This window comes from Nicotiana sylvestris, chromosome 7 (assembly GCF_000393655.2).
Source record: "Nicotiana sylvestris chromosome 7, ASM39365v2, whole genome shotgun sequence".
In the NCBI taxonomy this organism is placed as follows: domain Eukaryota; kingdom Viridiplantae; phylum Streptophyta; class Magnoliopsida; order Solanales; family Solanaceae; genus Nicotiana; species Nicotiana sylvestris.
In genome coordinates this window covers 77,942,647-77,950,041 of record NC_091063.1, presented here as the reverse complement: position 1 = coordinate 77,950,041, position 7,395 = coordinate 77,942,647, and positions in this window count along the sequence as shown.

Here is a 7,395-nt window from a genome sequence, read left to right as displayed (position 1 = left end):
CCCCAGCAGGAAGGGATTATCCCCAGCACATAATATCATCCCCAACAAGTTGTGCAAACGCAGAGCAAGGAAGGAGAAAGGGAAAGCAATCCCAATAGGAGTATCACAGCCAACCACCATGTTTTAAACTAACAAATTTTGTTTGATTTGAAACAGGTAAAGGAAATGGCATTGATGCAGAAACGCATGCCACAAGGGATATTATCAAACTGGGGCAGAAAATTTTCCTTCCATTTAGAAAATTTTCTGGAAGTCAGGTACCCCCAGCTGATAACATTTTACCCCCAACAGGTAAGTAAATAATTCCTCAACAGTGTTATCCCTAGCAGTTGCGAGGGGTCCAACACAAGGTTGGAAAGTCGGTATCCTCAGCGGTTAGACTTCAAAGGAGGAAGCTAATAATAATAATAATAGTAGGAAGAAGCTATGCAAAAAAAAAGAATAAAAAAAAAAAGAAAGAATAAAAAGATAATAATGAAAAAAAGAAAAAAGGGTAAAAAGTCATCCCCATCTAAATAATCCCCAACAGTTTCGAGGGAGGACAACACAGGTAAGTAAATAATTCAAAAAAAGAAAGCGAAGGTTTCATTAATAGGAGACGCACTTCCTAGTTTGAAATCATTAGAGTTCTACCCATAGGAGATGCATTTCCTCCTAAGATTGTTTTAGTTTCACCCCATAGGAGATGCATTTCCTCCTAAAGTTGTTTTAGTTTTACCCATAGGAGACGCATTTCCTCCTCGGTTTGTTTTAGTTTCACCCATAGGAGATGCATTTCCTCCTAAGTTTAAGTGTTACCCATAGGAGATGCATTTCCTCCTAAGTTTAAGTTTTACCCATAGGAGATGCATTTCCTCCTAAGTTTAAGTTTTACCCATAGGAGATGCATTTCCTCCTAAGTTTAGTTTTTACCCATAGGAGACGCATTTCCTCCTAAGTTTAGTTTTTACCCATAGAAGACACATTTCCTCCTAAGTTTAGTTTTACCCATAGGAGACGCATTTCCAACAAAGTTTTGTTTTTACCCATAGGAGATGCATTTCCTCCTAAGTTTATGTTACCCATAGGAGATGCATTTCCTCCTAAGTTGTTGTTAAAAAATAAAAAAAATAAAAAATAAATAAAAAATAAATAAAAGCAAAATCTTAGTCTGATGAATCTTTCTCCTAAGATAACAAAAAGAAAAGACCTAGTCTGATGAACCTTCTCCTAGGATCAAAATCTTAGTTTGATGAATCTTTCTCCTAAGATAACAAAAAGAAAAGACCTAGTCTGATGAACCTTCTCCTAGGATCAAAATCTTAGTCTGACAAATTTTTCTCCTAAGATAGAGACCTAGTCTGACGAACCTTCTCCTAGGATCAAAATCTTAGTCTGATGAATCTTTCTCCTAAGATAACAAAAAGAAAAGACCTAGTCTGATGAACCTTCTCCTAGGATCAAAATCTTAGTCTGACGAATTTTTCTCCTAAGATAGAGACCTAGTCTGACGAACCTTCTCCTAGGATCAAAATCTTAGTCTGATGAATCTTTCTCCTAAGATACCAAAAAGAAAAGACCTAGTCTGATGAACCTTCTCCTAGGATCAAAATCTTAGTCTGACAAATTTTTCTCCTAAGATAGAGACCTAGTCTGACGAACCTTCTCCTAGGATCAAAATCTTAGTCCGATAAATCTTTCTCCTAAGATGCTAAAAAAAACATTTTGAAAAAAAGAGTCATTTTCCTAAATCCAGGCGCCCACCTGTATAACGAGAGGCATACATTCAGTTTTTACTTTCAAGTATTGAAATTGGGAGCCCGCCCATAATAACAGAGGCATACATTCAGTTTTTACTATCAAGTGTTGAAATTGGGAGCCCGCCCATAATAACAGAGGCATACATTTCAGTCTTTACTTTTCAGGTGTTGAAATTGGGAGCCCGCCCATAATAACAGAGGAATACATTCAGTCTTTACTTTCAAGTGTTGAAATTGGGAGCCCGCCATTAGAACAGAGGCATACATTCCAGTCTTTAATTTTCCTAAAGCCAGGCGCCCACCTGTATAACGAGAGGAACACATTTCAGTCTTTTTCATTACAAGTGTTGAAGTTGGGAGCCCGCCCATAGAACAGAGGAATACATTTCAGTCCTTACATTTCAAGCATTGAAGTTAGGCGCCCACCTGTATAACAAGGGAATACATCCTAATCTAGTGTTTAGTTCACTCTCAGCACTGCATCAGTAGTATCAGTGGGCTACGATTTTGCTAACGACTCACAAACCTTCCCAGTGCAAACTGGGTTAGGAAATTTTGTTTGTTTTGTTTGTTTTGATTGTCAGGGACCCGCCTGTAGAACGGAGTTTGTGGTATGTCAAAGATCGAAGAAGTCAAGAGTCCGCCTGTCAAAGATCAAGCAGTGACCCACTGGAAAGCAGAAGGATTACAACAGAAATCCCCAGCATTCAATCCAAGTTAGAAGCTCGCCTCAAGAACGCGAATCAATAGTCTGGGATGATCAACAGAACCTGGTCACAAAAACAAAAAAAAAACAAGAAAAAAAAGAAAGAAAAGAGCCCAAAATACGGAAGTGGAGAACAGATGTGATCTGCTCAGGAACTAGCTCCTACAACTAGCAAGTATCAAGGTTCAAATCCAAAGTCTGTATGAAGCACCATTCAAGACTCAAGATCAAGTTTCAGAAGACTTAGAGATAGGAATCCTTGTAACTAGTAGCTGATAGGCTTAGTTAGTCTTTTTCAGTTTTCATTTTTGTTGTAATGACAGGACCGCGGACCGGAACCTAAATGGAACGGCACCTCGATCGGCTCTTCACCTCGGTACACTTCACTATCTCTCTCATATCCGAACTACACGTGGCCTGATTCCTGTAAAACCAAGGATATGTAGGCAGCTCAGATACCAGGGCTCGGTCACATTCCCTCCCTTTCCTTAAGTGTAGTCCGTCCAAGTAATGGTCGGGTCAAAAACACGTCTAGTCGTTCTTTGTCGGAAAACTCTTCGTGTTTCCAGTCAAAGAGGGGCAGCTGTAAGCACGTGATTTTTGACCCTCCCCGGGAATTTTTACGTTCTTAAGCTTAAATATCTAATTTATGACTAATATAGCTATTTTGACTATTTTTACTTTATTTTTCTCGCAAAAGAAAAAATTACAAAAAATATATATATAAATTTTAGTTTATGTATCCCTCATAAACTTGAAAAAATCAAAAAATTGCACTTTATTTTTGTACTTTATATAATTTCGAAAATTACAAAAAAAATATAATTCTATTAAGGTTTTGTAGTCATTTTAATTTGGAAAAAATGCAAAAATATTACTTTATATTTTATCTTTATATAAAAAACGAAAATTACAAAAAATAGTTTTATTATTATTTTGTAGCTATTTTAAATCTTGAAAAATATTAAGAAAATAATAATATAGTTTTGTTTTAAATAATTAGTCTTATTTTAGTAGCTATTTTGCTTATATAGGACTAGTTAAGCAACGTCGTGTTCCTATTTCTCGGGTCCGGGCAAAAGAATAATATTCGGGTTCAAACTACCCGGTTTTAGGCCTAATTTTCGGACCTAACCCATAATAAACCGAGTCCACGACACGTGAGGAACCCCACCACGCGTGGGGGACATATGCCTTGAACCCCACCACGCGTGGGGCTCATTTTTCTGGGCATTGTGTATCAAATACACGGACAAGGCCAAAGCATGGGGGGACTTGGATTTTTTTGAAAACATGTACTGTAGATCTTCTTCTGCCTAAAGAAGAAGAAGAAAACCAACTGTAACAGGACTTGGGAAAATTGGGAACTATGCACTGTTCATCTCCTTCTTCCAAAAGGAGAACCAACCAAAAACCCTAACGGAGCACCACCCAAACGCCACCTCCATCAGCTTCACTAGCCCTACGTCCGAAAACCACCACCCCAAAACCACTCCGTCACGACCCCTCCAGCAGCACCAAACAAGACCCTTCCACTGTTCGAGCTTCTTCTTCCTAAAGAAGAAGAAGAGAAAACCCTACTCACTTGAACGACCACCCCTTCTTCTACCCACCTTCACCACCGAGCAACCAGCCCCCCTCGTCGTCATTTCCAGACGACAACCAAACAATCCGTCACCTCCCCGTCCAAACACCATCGCCCAAACACCACATCCATCAACACCCTGAAACCACCACCGGACAGTCCCGACCGTAGCGGCTTCCCCATTTTCAGTCCGACGAGCAGCTGTTGCTGCGTGCCAAGCAGCTGCGGCTGCGTTTCTGAGCAGCTGTTCATTGCGCATCTTAACCTTCCCATCGTGACCCATCTCCGACCTGCTGCATCGTCCAACCAGCTCCCCCCGTTGTCGCTGTCCTCCACCAAACAGACCATCGACCATCTTAGCCCAGTTCCCTCCATCTCGTCACCTTGGTTGTTCCCCGTCGATAGCCCAGTTCCCTCCGCAGCAACCAAACAATCCTTGGTTGTTGACAGTTGTGGGTCCGAGCTTTCTATTTCTATCGAGGTCGTCTTTGGTTCATCGAGGTCCGGTACGTCGAGGTGTTCGTCCGAGCTTTCATCGTTGTTCCTCGACGAGTGAGGTCCAGTTCGAGTTCCGTAGGAGGCACTGTTGTCGTTCTAGGATTGTCGAGGTTCGAAGGTTGGTGTTCTTCGTCCTTTGTTTCATTTCGTTCGTTTCGCATATTATGGTTCAAGGCGAATGAGAGTATTTGATATTGAGGAATGTCAACAATGCAACTTTTGTTGTTGTGTTAAAAATGCTTATTCCATGTTTAGTTACTGCATGTTTAAAGTAAATGTGAGCATATGAACAGTTTGTTTGTCATCTTTGTTAAATCGTTTCTTTCTCATTTTTACCATGGATATTATTACCTGTTAGAATCGTGTTTTTGTTTAACCTCGGATGACTTCATTGGTAGAAAATCGTAGTCGCCTTAAGTTTGCCCTTAAATAATAAAAACGAGATGAGCCTCGCCAAATAAAAATACAAAATTGCGGGGCCCTCAGTAAATATTTGTTTTCAAATTGCTTAGATTTCGGGATGGACCGTTTAGCAAAATTCCACGGTCCTACCCAAAATAAATACGCTAGTCGCTTTAGGCGCGCCTTTAATAATTTAATTTCCTTAAACTCGGGTGCACATTGATGTGACCCAAATCCAAATCTCAACGGAGTCAAAGTGTGTCGACGACCACGGGTACATTGATTGTAACGTGGTTCGAGATATATTTTTATAACGTTGCAATTCTTGATAAAAATAACAGTAAATGATAAAAGCGGTTGAAAGATAAAATTTGCACATAAGTTCATATTGTATTTAAAATCAGATAAATAAGCCAAATATAACAGTTGAGCGACCGTGCTAGAACCACGGAACTCGGGAATGCCTAACACCTTCTCCCGGGTTAACAGAATTCCTTATCCGGATTTCTGGTATGCAGACTGTAATATAGAGTCATTCTTTTCCTCGATTCGGGATTAAATTGGTGACTTGGGACACCCTAAATCTCCCAAGTGGCGACTCTGAAATAAATAAATAAATCCCCTTTCGATTGTCCTTTAATTGGAAAAAACTCTCTTGCGCCCTTCGGGTGCGGAAAAAGGAGGTGTGACAGCTCTGGCGACTCTGCTGGGGACATTGACCCAGAACCACTGGTTCAGGGTTAAGAATTCGAGCTTAGAATAATTGTTATTAATTGGCTTTATTTATTATCTGATTTTATTACATGTTTTGAGTCTAATGTGCTAAATGTTGCTTTTACCGCTTTGATATTATTTGAACTGTACATATAAACTGTGCCGAAACCCATATCCTTTCTGAGTCTTCTAAATCATGAAGAAGGGTGTACTTCGTACGACTTCTTTTCTGTATAGTGTCAAATCCCAATTTAGAACGAGGTTCGGACAAGTTGCTAAGCCGGTGAAGCTTCTGTATTCCCGGTACGCTGCCCCCCTCGGCTCGAGCTGTCCGCTCGGGTAAGCCAGGTCTAGAACAAACACCCAGGTTCTGAACCTAGTATAACAAAGCCACATGTCGGATCCCTAGTAGGAACGTTTATTTGCATCATGTGCATTTGACTTAGGGGACTCAACACAGGGGTTGGGTCCGTCTAGGACAAGCAACCTGAAAATAATAGACCAGCTTTTGGCATCCTATGTGCTACATGTTGTATTTAGTCAAGGGCGAATGGGTCATTTGGTCATTTCCAGCATGGTGTTATTTTAATCAAAGCATGGGGAACATTTGTGGAATCCAAGGAGCCTTGGAATTCCCTATGTCCCCCACGCTTCATTTTTGGGAAAAGCACCTAGGGAACATTTGTGGAATCCAAGAAGTCTTGGAATTCCCTATGTCCCCCACGCTTCATTTTTGGGAAAAGCACCTAGGGAACATTTGTGGAATCCAAGAAGTCTTGGAATTCCCTATGTCCCCCACGCTTCATTTTTGGGAAAAGCACATGGGAACATTTGCGGAATCCAAGAAGTCTTGAAATTCCCTATGTCCCCCATGCCACATTTTTGAAAATATAATAAATATAAAAAATAAAATATATATGTATATATATATATAAAAAAAAACATTGAAAATTCGAAAAAAAAAAGATCGTGTATGTTTTCATCATCATCCACAAATTAGAAAATAGTGGAAAAGAGGAGAAAATAACAGTGTAGAGATATAACTATTTATTGTTAGAAAAAAAAAACAAATGTCCAAGTAGTGTCGAAACTCTGCCGAAATTTTGAGAATATATATATATATATATATATATATATATATATATATATATATATATATATATATATATATATATATATATATATATATGTCTTATTAGTTTGTTTTATTAAAGCAAAGGAAAAGTAGAAAAAATAATCATTGTTTTGTCTTTTTTTTTTTTTAAAAAAAACATTAATAGTTTGTCTTGCCGTAAAAATGAAAAAAAGAGTCTTGTTTTTAAAATATGTGTTATTTATTTGTTTAAGAAAATGACAAAACTAAAATAATCCAAAAATATTTTCTCCATTATTGACTTCTTTAGGAAGTCTTTCTAATTGTTTTCAAAAAAAATAATATATAAAAAAGAAAAACAGATCCGAAAATATTTTGATTCTTTTTTCAAAATTGAAAAGAAAATTCAAAATTCAAAAAAAAACATTTTGAGAAGCATTTCTTTTATTAAAAGCAAAATTCCGAAAAATATTTTCCTCTTCTTCTTTAGAATAAAGAAAAAAAAAGAGCAAATGAAAATTCAAAAATATATCTTAGAAGTGTTTCTTGTAAAAAGAAAATCAATCAAAAAATGCTTCCTTTCTTCTTTTAAAGTAGTTCTTTTGCCCGAACTATGCGGGTTTGATTCTCACCGGATGTGAGATACGTAGGCAACCCT